We start from the raw sequence: 12,074 nt of genomic DNA on the forward strand, positions 1-12,074 counted from the left end.
GTCATAATTCGGATGGCCTGGTTCAAATAATAACGTATTGTCAATCAAGTGAAAAAAGTTCAAAATCAGTTGAAACCTATCCCTTGAAAACATTGTCCTAAACCATGGTATATGTCGGGAACCTTTTATCCAATAACTATCAATTGTTGGCCTTCTCGTAATCCCCATTTCGAGTAAGACTGCAATAAAGGCTTTTATTTCGTATATTGTTGTCGGCGTCCACTTTTTTGCTCGAGAATTATTCGAAACAGTGTGCGAGGCAAAAAACTGGGTAGCATATCGATTTGTTTCCCTTACGATAGTTTCAAGCAGTGATGTGGTAAAAAATAAATTGAAATATGTTATGGGTGTAGCATCGGGGGAAGGCGTACATCTAGGTCCAGGAGTCTCGAAAAAATTATTTGTTGCTTTGGAAAACACATTTGTCGGAGGAATATTCGTAAAAGTTGGTGTTTCTTCTGTTTCTGAAGATGAAGATGAGATAGAAGACTCACTTTCAATCCTCAGTCTTTTTCTTTGATGAGTTATAATAATGCTATCATCACTATTTGTGTCTGTTCTTTCACCATCCTCAGAATCACTAGCAATCGAATCAACGTCCGAAATAATAGCCCGTGACATGGTTATTTTTTAAAAATAATATATAAAAACGGTAAAAAGTTATTTTAGAATGCACTCGTGTTACAAAGTACGCGTGAGGTCAGATTACGTTCACTTCCACGGAGCAACAAAGACATATTGAAACTCGCAGCGCAAAAGCGCTGCATCGCGGTTTTCGAGACAAATGAACGCAGCGCTTTTGCGCCGCGTAGCAGTGAAACGGTTAAAATATTTGTATATGGCACGCATTGATTTGATACCAGCAACTATATTAGCCTGTTGCGTCCTTCATAACATGTTTAAACTCTGGTGAAGAAATAGAAACTTATCTGATTGAAGAAGAACAAAGAAGGGAACGTGATACAGAGCAAGAAGAGCATCATGGACAAGTTGAAGAACAATACGACAATGACGGTGTAATAAAACGTAATAACATTGCACGAAAGTTATTTAGAGAAAGAGTATAGTAACCTGTGATGTTATCAATATAATTATATTTCAATATATGTTTTTATTTTATATAAAAGAAATTAAATATTACATGCAGAAACTATGTGTATGCTCATATTCAAAACGGTTTGCACACTTTTTATCGAATGAAATTGCTGCGCATCCAGCTGTCAAATATGAGAGCTACTGCTGACATATATGTGCGGTATTCGGTCCTAACAAGAGACGAAAGTGACAGTACACGGTGACCGTAAATATAATGCATGTTATTAATAAAGATAAAGATTAGATTATATACGACGTTGCATATATAAATTTTCTTTTAATTTATTTTAACGTATAATTATAATTAGTAGTATAATCTAAGAAGCAAATTTACAAGCGGGATAATGAAAATAATTTAATAATTTAAAGTTCTTCCGGCGGTGCAAGAAAGAAGTTACATCGGTCTTGAGCGACAACTATGAACGATGTCTTCAATTTCTGCGAGCGTAATTCTGCGGTTGAAAAGTGTTTATTTTAAGGCGACTTTAAGAAGAGTAATCATACTGTAATTAGTCAATTTTTTACTGCTTACGTTTTACTGCATACCCGTACTGCCATAGAATGGATCTCCGATTTCCACGTTTTTTTTTAGTCTGCGTCCTATTGTTGTTCTAGATATAATATCGCGAATTGATGGAAAGCTGTTTTCTCTAATAGAATGAATTATGTTATTATCTACTTCCTCCGTCATTTTCCTCCTCCCGTATTGAATGTCAGGATGTGCCCTTTCGCCTCATATTGTCGCAATATGTTGTAGACTGTGCGTCTCTACAATAGAATGTACTAATAAAAAAAATTAAAAAAAGTTAAAAAAATTTTTTTAAATTAAAAATTAAAAAATTAAAAGTTTAAATTAAAATTTAAAATTATACAGCGTACGAGGTGTATAATTTTAACTTTTAATTTAAACTTTTAATGACATACCAATCGTCAATTTTGTTCAAGACAATTCTGGAGTGCATACAGCGTTGATAGACCTTTAAGGTTGTGAAATTATTTATGATACTTTTTTTGTTTTTTCACAATTACACAACTTCAAAGGTCTATCAACGCTATCGTTATAAAAACTAAATAAAATGCCTGCTCTATTATCGGAGATGAAAAGAAGTCAAATACTGGCATATGCAAATGCAGGTCTTTCGCCTACGAGAATCGCAGGATTATTGAATATCTGTGTAAGTTTATAATGTTATATAATTATAGTTAATAGTACTTTTATTATTATACGCGAAAATAATACGCTTAAATGCTTAAAATATGGTAAAAATAAGATATAATAAGAAATATACATTATTCTTAGGCATACTTGTAAAAAGAATATAGAAAGATAAGATTTATAAAAATTCATATTTTGACAATTAAATTAGTGCATTCTATTGTAGAGACGCACAGTCTACAACATATTGCAACAATATGAGGCGGAAGGGCACATCCAGCCTAACATTCAACACGAGAGAAGGAGGAAAACGACGGAGGAAGAAGATAATAACATAATTGATTCTATTAGAGAAAACGGCTTTCGATCAACTCGCGAAATTAAAGAAAGGTTAAACTTAAACATATCGAGAACAACAATAGGACGCAAATTAAAAGAAAATGGTTATAAGTCTTGTCGTCCTGCGGAAAGGGAAAATGTAACTCCACGACACATGGAGCAAAGGATGGGTTTTGCCTTATATCATTTGGCATGGGAGAATGAATGGATGGATACGATTTTTTCAGATGAAAAAACTTTTCGCACGGATGAATCTGGACGAATGACGTTGTGGAGAACAACGGAGACGAGGTATGATCATCAAAATGTACGTTTCCGTAAAAAATGTGGACGCATTACCTTGGCTTTTTGGGGATGTATTTCCTAGCGTGGTCTTAGACCATTGGTACGTACCACGTCCCGCATGAATAGCAAAGAATACATCAACATATTAGCTAATGTGATGATTCCATATATTGCGGAAACTTTTAATGACATACCAATCGTCAACTTTGTTCAAGGCAACTCTGGAGTGCATACAGCGAGGGTTGTCCGCGATTGGCTGGCTGCACAACCCAACATCAGGACGTTGGAGTGGCCAGCAAAATCGCCCGACCTAAATGTCATTGAAAATCTTTGGGGCATGATAGTCCAATAATGGGATCCACTAACCACACGTTCCCGTGAAATTCTCGAACAACATGTTTTGACTCAATGGGAACGTTTTCGTACCAGGCCGGAATTATTTCAAAATTTAATAAGATCCATGCCCCAAAGATTGAATAGTGTGATTGACAACAACGGAGGTGTCACTCGTTATTAAGTGCACCTCCGAGAATGTATTATGATGTATAAATGTTATATGAATGCGATATGGACAATCCTCGGTGAATGAATGATGAGATTGAATGAACAGAATGAGTGTAGTGTGAAAGGAAGATGAATAAGGCAAAACCCATCGATAAAATTATAAATTTTCAAAATTTTTGTAAAAATGCACACAAACCTCCCGTCATTTTACTTCTCGTTCTTCTACCTCTCGTCAAACTCTTATAAAACTTCTCCAGAAAATGATGCGTATTTATTGAATCTATTTATCTATCTATCTATCCATCTATCCATTCATCTATCTATCTATCTATCTATCTATCTATCTATCTATCTATCTATCTATCTATCTATCTAACAAATCACAAAAATAAATCACAGTTGGAGAAACCTAAGTCCAGTAAAATGGATATAATGTTGAAGAGCGCAACGTTATCAAAACGAAAGACGAGCAAAACCGAGATTACGTTGTCCGGAGCCAAACGGTAGCGTTGAAATCGGAGATCCATTCTATGGCAGTACGAGTATGCAGTAAAACGTAAGCAGTAAGAAATTGACTAATCACGATATGAATACTCTTCTTAAAGTCGTCTTAAAATAAACACTTTTCAATCGCAGAATTGCGCTCGCAGAAATTGAAGACATCGTTCATAGTTGTCGCCGCGATGCTCCACGCGAATAGAAGTTTCAGCCGAAAAAGCTAAAACCGAAAGACCGATGTAAGGCTGCACCGCCGGAAAAACTTTGAATTATTAAATTATTTTCATTATCCCGCTAGTAAATTTGCTTCTTAGATTATACTACTACTTATAATTATACGTTAAAATAAATTAAAGGAAAATTTATACATGCAACGTCGTATATAATCTAATCTTTATCTTTATTAATAACACGCAATATATTTACGGCACCGTGTACTGTCACTTTCGTCTCTTGTTAGGACCGAATACCGCACATATATGTCAGCAGTAGCTCTCATATTTGACAGCTGGATGCGCAGCAATTTCACTCGATAAAAAGTGTGCAAACCGTTTTGCATATGAGCATACATAAATAATATCAATAAAAACTTAAATGAAATACAATCCTACGATTGTGTATATACATTCTTATTATACACATAAGATGGAAAATGAGTAAAAAAACTTAGCTATATTTATTCTTATCTTTATAAAATATAAATATATTTGAGATGTATTAAATGTTCAACATTTAAAACAGTATACATCATTTATTTTTATTAAAAAAACGAAATCTCTACCATATTTTTATTTTAATATTTGTATTATATAAGCTGTTGGAAGCAAAAATCAATTTCCATTCTAATTTGAGTTAATATTAACAAGGGGAGGACGCATCGACCGGGAAACGGTTTGGAACGAAACTTACGGAGTTAATAGTATTTGACTACTAATAACTCATGGTAATAGCATACGACGCAATACCTCTTCGTTTTCAAGAAAAAACGGTCTAAAGAAAAGGGCCAACAAAGTGTACGAGTTAGTAAGAAGGGTATTCAATAAAGCAGCGTAGGGCAGCAGCGAAGGTAACGGACTACCGAGCTGACGGCTGAGGTTCGATCCCTGCTATATGGTTTTTTTTATTCTGTAAGCATAAAAATGAAACAGGAAACATTAATAAGTAATAAAACTGCGTTTTTTAAATGTATTAGTGTTTGTTAAATATATTATTAATGATTTAAATTGCAAAAAAGCCGTAAATCTTATCTATAAAATATATAGTGTATGAGAAAAATTTTATATAATAATTGCAATGGAAATAGGAGTAAAAATATATTATATTTTCACTGGAGGATTTTTTGATAATAACACAGGCCGACAAAATTTTACGAAACTCCAGACCCTGAGACCAGATTATACTTTCCCGAAGGTTTTCGGTCCGCTGAATCCGAATCCGGCAGCGGAATTGCTCCATCACATCATGTTTTCGAGATATTCTAATCTGAATGTGCAAAAAACACAGTTTTTCGCTATATTCGGGGTTATATTACAACGTGAATTAATTTTCCTCTACAAAACTCGTTACAGTATCTGAAAGTACTACTCTTCGCCTTCAAAATGCATTTCGAATTTTTCATATATCTTATTTCTTCTCGGAGATATCGTCCGTTGAAATTTTTTAGTTTGGCGTTTACGTTATTATCTTACAAAAAAAAAAGAAGTTAATCCGGCAGGTGAAAGTTGTGTAATTATATGTTTTTTGGGACGCTGAATCCTAATTCGTTGTCGGTTCAACCCCATGACCATCAGGTCATTGTTTGTCCCTAATAATTGATCAAAAAAAGGCGAATTCGAAAATCTTTTTTGAGGTTAGGGACAAACCACGACCTGATGATCATGGTGTTGTACCGACAACGAATTCGGATTCAGCATCCCAAAAAACATATAATTACACAACTTTCACCTGCCGGATTAACTTCTTTTTTTTTTGTAAGATAGTAACGAAAACGCCAAACTAAAAAATTTCAACGGACGATATCTCCGAGAAGAAATAAGATATATGAAAAATTCAAAATGCATTTTGAAGGCGAAGAATAGTACTTTCAGATACTGTAACGAGTTTTGTAGAGAAAAATTAATTCACGTTGTAATATAACTCCGAATATAGCGAAAAACTGTGTTTTTTGCACTTTCAGATTAGAATATCTCGAAAATCTGATGTGATGGAGCAATTCCGTTGCCGGATTCGGATTCAGCGGACCGAAAACCTTCGGGAAAGTATAGTCTTGTCTCAGGGTTTTAAAAATGTCGGCCTGTGTAATTCATTATTCTCGTAAATAGAATTCGCATATACGAGAGCATTAATGAATTCACCTTTAAAATTTTCATTTTCAAAAGATCTTTCTTCTAGCGATTCTACATCAACTATTTTGCTTGTTGAAGGATTCTCTGACATTGTTATAATATATGTAATTTAAATATGATCACCGAACTGCTCTGTATCACTAGTAAACGCACACTGCTGCTTGCTCAACTGACCATTGTTCCGATGTTCGAATCATTTCGTCATTCTTAACGATCGTTTAGAATGACACAAAGGAAGTTTTTGGAGGGGGATTGCCAGAAGAGATAAAGACACAACACAACTTCAACACAACAATGGGGGGTTGTAACAGAAACAAATATTTTATATATACGATATAAGATTACGAAAAATTATCTCATACTAGTTTAACCCTATGCGGTCGGCCGATTTCGAAGAGATCGATAAACATTGATATCTGTAAGTTGATCTAAACATTTGAATCAGGCATCGGAAGGATAGTTTTCTTTCATTATCGCTAGCCTCGTTTGCCGTGCCGCACGCCAGGCGATCATGAATGCCAGCCTGGCGGCACCGACTTCTACGACGACTTGCGAATGCCGCCATAGTGGCTGCATCGACCGCAAAGGGCTAATAGCACTCCTATATATTTCATAACAATATTTTTATTCCTATTTCCATTGCAATTATTATATAAAAATTTTCTCATACACTATATATTTTATAAATAAGATTTACGGCTTTTTTGCAATTTAAATCATTAATAATATATTTAACAAACACTAATACATTTAAAAAACGCAGTTTTATTACTTATTAATGTTTCCTGTTTCATTTTTATGCTTACAGTATGAAAAAACCATATAGCAGGGATCGAACCTCAGCCGTCAGCTCGGTCCGTTACCTTCGCTGCTGCGCTACGCTGCTTTATTGAATACCCTTCTTACTAACTCGTACACTTTGTTGGCTCTTTTCTTTAGACCGTTTTTTCTTGAAAACGAAGAGGTATTGCGTCGTATGCTATTACCATGAGTTATTAGTAGTCAAGTACTATTAACTCCGTAAGTTTCGTTCCAAATCGTTTCCCGGTTGATGCGTCCTCCCTTTGTAAGATCGTTACTTAAGGTCTACAGGAGCCTACTAGAGACCTCTTGCGGAGACCCGCGAACTAGGAAAAATTATATTGCAAATTATGAACAAAATACGAAGAGAGTCACTTTATATGTATGATATTTGTAATCAGGAGGAACGTCTGCATACTCATACAGAGCGCTTTTTTGGAAAAAGGGTCTGAATAAAAATCGAATAAAAATTTTGAATGAAAGTGCATCCCGCGGTGCAGTACGAGCCTATATTTCCATTTATTACAAATTTTCAAGAACCTAAATGCAAAATCAGGCTCTATACCGACCTAGATACTAATATCAGGTGTAGTAAAAAGAAATCCATTATTTTTGCATGAAATTGAAGGCTTTAATTACCATAGTTAGAATGATCCGATTTAGGTCAAATATGCGCCGTTTTGTTGGATAACTTGTTGCCATTTTGAAGGTAATTTCATTATGCCTCTCTCATAGAAGCCCTCGTCCCTATTGGCAAAAAATTGAGACAGTCGATTTTCACAAGCCTCTCTTGAAGCGAATTTTCCACCAGCAAAATTGTTCGCCATGGACAGGAACTGATGGTAATCACTTGGTGCCAGGTCCGGACTATAAGGTGGATGCATAAGAACCTCCCAACCAAGCTCCCGGAGCTTCTGGCGAGTCACTATCGATGTGTGTGGCCTGGCGTTGTCCTGATGGAACACAATTCCTCTCTTATTGGCCAAAGCTGGCCGCTTCTGGGCGATTGCTTCCTTCAGACGGTCCAATTGTTGACAGTACAGTTCCGAGTTAAGAGTTTTGCCGTAGGGGAGCAGCTCATAGTAGATAATTCCCTGCCAATCCCACCAAACACACAGCAAAACCTTCCTGGCCGTCAATCCTGGCTTGGCCACCGTTTCCGCCGGCTCACCGCGATTCGACCACGACCGTTTTCGCTTGACGTTGTCGTAAGTGATCCACTTTTCATCACCAGTGACCAACCGCTTCAGAAATGGGTCGTTTGTTGCGATTCAGCAGCGATTCGCAGATGGAAATTCGGTCCATGAGGTTTTTTTTCGTTAACTCGTGTGGCACCCATACATCGAGCTTCTTTTTGTATCCAGCCTTAATGGTTTCAAACGGTTTTTTGTGCAATCTTTAGCTCTTGGGCAATCGAAACAGTGCTTACATGACGGTCGGACTCGACAATGTCCATGATTTTATCGATATTTTCGACAATTGGCCTTCCAGTGCGTGGTGCATCTTTGACATCGAAATTACCGGAAAGGAATCGACGAAACCAAAATTGCGCGTGATTGGCTGTTACAGTATCAGGACCATAAACACTATTCATATTTTCAGCCGCCTGGCTTGCGTTTTCGCCTTTATCGAAGAAAAATTGTAAAATATAGCGTATTTTATCTTTGTTAGTGTCCATCTTTGACGCGCGCTCAAACAAAACTGAGTCAACTAATCACAAAACTGTCAGAAAAGTTTTTTTACTACGAAATCTCATCTTTCTAACGCCATCTAGTGGAACCCGATCGGATTTATACAACGCGAGATACAGATAACTAAAGCCATCTATTGGAAAAATAATGGATTTCTTTTTACTACACCTGATATAAGGAAGATACCTATGTAAATCTGATAAGCAAATATGATGTCTGCGAGACAAATTATGCTACACGAAAAAATACACGGAAAGTGTAGCCCAGCTGCACTATGATGCAGTTTATATGACCTAAACTTCCTGCCTTGCGTTCGCGCGAGCAATGCATTAGTATTAGCGTATATATGAGCAGTGCATAAGTATTGCCGTGTGTATGAATACCTTCCAGCTTCCACTGTAAAACATAAGATATTTGCCACGTTGACGATATATGTAACCACCAAGTTGATATGGAATATTCCTTCAACTATTATCGAGGTCCCTACAGAGCCAAATTTTGCAATCCAGTCGTCCATAATTTATGAAAAATAAATGAAGCGTCCGCCATACCAAGCATCGTTGCGAGTCATTCGAAATATCATTTTACGAGATGCAATATTTCGTCTCTGACGATACGTATTATTACCAAATTGTTGCAGCATCTTCTTCGTACTATTTGGAAATCAGTACAAAGCCGGATTTTGCAATCTGGTCGTCAAAAATTTATAATATATAAATAAAGCATTCGTCGTACCAGGCGTTGGAGCGAATCAGTCAAAAATTGTATTGTAGGAGATGCAAAATTTCACCTCGTTGACGATATATTTAACCGCCAAATTGTTATAACATCTTTTTTGAACTATCCCCCAGGAAACTCACAGAGCCAGATTTTGCAGTCAAGCCGTCAAAAATTTATATTTTAATAAAGCGAGAGTCGTACGAAACATCGCAGCGAGTCCTGCGAAATACCATGTTACAAGAAAAGATATTTTGCCTCGTTGCAGTCATATATCACCACCAAATTGTTACAACATATTTCTCGATCTATTTCCGAGGTATTTACAAAGCCAGATTTCGCAATCAGGCCGTCTAACTTTTATCATAAGTAAATAAAGATGCACCAAGCATCAAAGCGGATCACATGAATACAATTTCACAAGAAGAGATATTCCGTCTCATTAACGATCAAGAGGCACACCATGCCTATTATACGCGAAACTCCGAGTTGAAACGAGGTAAGATTTTCATATCTCAGCAATGGCCGAACCGATCGAGATTTTTTTATACCCAATCGATTAGGCCTTCAAAAATAGGAAGAAAAGTGTTCTTGTGCTTTTTGTGTACGTTGTCTCTAAGTGGAGATATTTTAAGATAAATTCTGAATCACGGAAAATTTCGATTCAGTAAGAAACGTCGGACGCAAAGGAGTGGGGCAAAACGTGCACATTGCTTTCCCGATACCAGGGGCGCTACGAGAGTGCTGAAGAGCAGACAGCAGCGAATGCAAGCGAATGCGAAGCAAGTGAGCAAGCGAGGGAGAGTGAGAGAGAGGTACTTTTTGATTGTCTAGAGAGATGGCTCTTCAATCTTTTTATAACGTAGTATACATACATTAACCTATTTCTTTCCAATGTTGCGTATACGCAACACGAAGTGTTTAATTAATTACTGACGTCAGTAATTATTTTTTTTCACGAAGTGTTACATTGTGATAATAACTGCATTTTGTGAAGTTAAACTTCGTGTTGCGTATACGCAACATTGAGAAGAAATGGTGGGTTAAGTACGCAACATCGGTGCATCGTCATCAGTGGGATATACTTTATAGTGATTGATTAGGATTTTTTTTATTAAACATCAGTGATTGATTAAGAATATTATATTATATATATACATACATGAAGTACGCAACATCGGTGCATCGTCATCATCATCAGTGGGATACATTAGTGATTGATTAGGATATTTTCTGATTAAACATCAGTGATTGATTAAGAAGTAAGTATGATGATTATTAACAAAAATGATTATTAACAAAAACATGCAAGAAAGTTTACAAATTTGCGCAGAAAGAAGCTTCGAACATTCCTGCTACAGAAAATCTCAAGGACTTCACACTGCCGCGAAAAAAGAAAAAAACCATCGGTTATGGTCTATGCATTGCCAGAAAATACAAGTTAAGAAGAACTCGGGTATGTTAAATACTATCCCCTCATCTTATTTGCCTCTAATTCGTACGTTTCATTTGAATGAATAGGTGCTAATCACGTGCACAATTTTGCACCTTGCCGGCCATCCCGGCCATCAGTGTGATTATTCATGCCCATGTATATAAGCACAAAACTTCTGCGAGAAGTTTTATCAGTGCAGCAACGAATGCCAGAACAGATTTCCTGAGTGTAGGTGCAAGGCGCAATGCAATACAAAGCAATGTCCTTGTTATCTGGCTATCAGGGAATGTGATCTGGATCTTTGCCAAACATATGGTGCAGATCATTTCCAAATCAATTCTAAATCTTGAAAAAATGTCAGCGTGCAACATGGTCTTTATAACTTGAAATATACTTTATACAATTTGGAAGATCAGCAGCAAAGAATGAATTCATCTCAGAATATTGTGGCGAAATTCAGTCAAGACAAAGCTGACAGGAGGGGAAAAGTATATGATAAATATATGTGTATTAATCTTAACAATGGTAAGTAGAGATAGATATAGTGGTTAATTAAATGTTGAAAAATAATAAAAATTAAAAGTTTTTGGTAGGTTTCAGATTTTGTTGTATATGTATATATATTATATGGACTTTTACACGTATAAATGATGCATCAAGCGAATGCATACAGCTGAAATATTAGAAAGGAAATAAGCACTGCCTGATTTGTATGCCTCTCTATTTTTAATTAAATTTTACATTTTCATTTGAGCTCAATTTTTCAAACTTATAATAATCGATAAGATATTATTTAATTTTAGTGTGATGATACTTAACTACTGAGTTTATTGAGAAATAAATAAATAAATAAATAAATGCACACTCTTACAACTAAAATTTATTTCAGTAATGACTAATTATTTTCACCAGAAGATGGTAAAGTTATGAAAATAAACAAATTTACTCTGCGTGTTGTCCCAACAACTAAAGTATCAGTAGCAGGACAGTTGTATAAAGTAATAAATGCCATATTTCATCATGGATCGTGCATTGCAAGTGGTCATTACATAAGTATATTGTAAGATTTAAAAGAGATATCGTCTATATCTTTATTCCTTTCTCTTTTAATCTCTCTTCTTCTAGACCCTCCTCCTTAGTTAGAAAAAGGGGATGTTCAGGATGTAGAGGTTCCGAGCGATTAATATGAAACTCTTCTTATATTGAAC

General features: G+C 35.9%; 1 long non-coding RNA gene across 1 annotated transcript; it reads left to right on the forward strand.

The window, feature by feature from the left end:
- The first annotated feature begins 10,608 nt into the window (after positions 1-10,608).
- Positions 10,609-11,383, forward strand: LOC112590502 (uncharacterized). Its single transcript, XR_003114267.1, has 3 exons — positions 10,609-10,693; positions 10,765-10,887; positions 10,953-11,383. It is a non-coding gene; the product is annotated as an uncharacterized LOC112590502 (long non-coding RNA).
- The last annotated feature ends 691 nt before the right edge of the window (positions 11,384-12,074 follow it).

This window comes from Harpegnathos saltator, unplaced genomic scaffold (assembly GCF_003227715.2).
Source record: "Harpegnathos saltator strain DR-91 unplaced genomic scaffold, Hsal_v8.6 scaffold837, whole genome shotgun sequence".
Classification (NCBI taxonomy): Eukaryota; Metazoa; Arthropoda; class Insecta; order Hymenoptera; family Formicidae; genus Harpegnathos; species Harpegnathos saltator.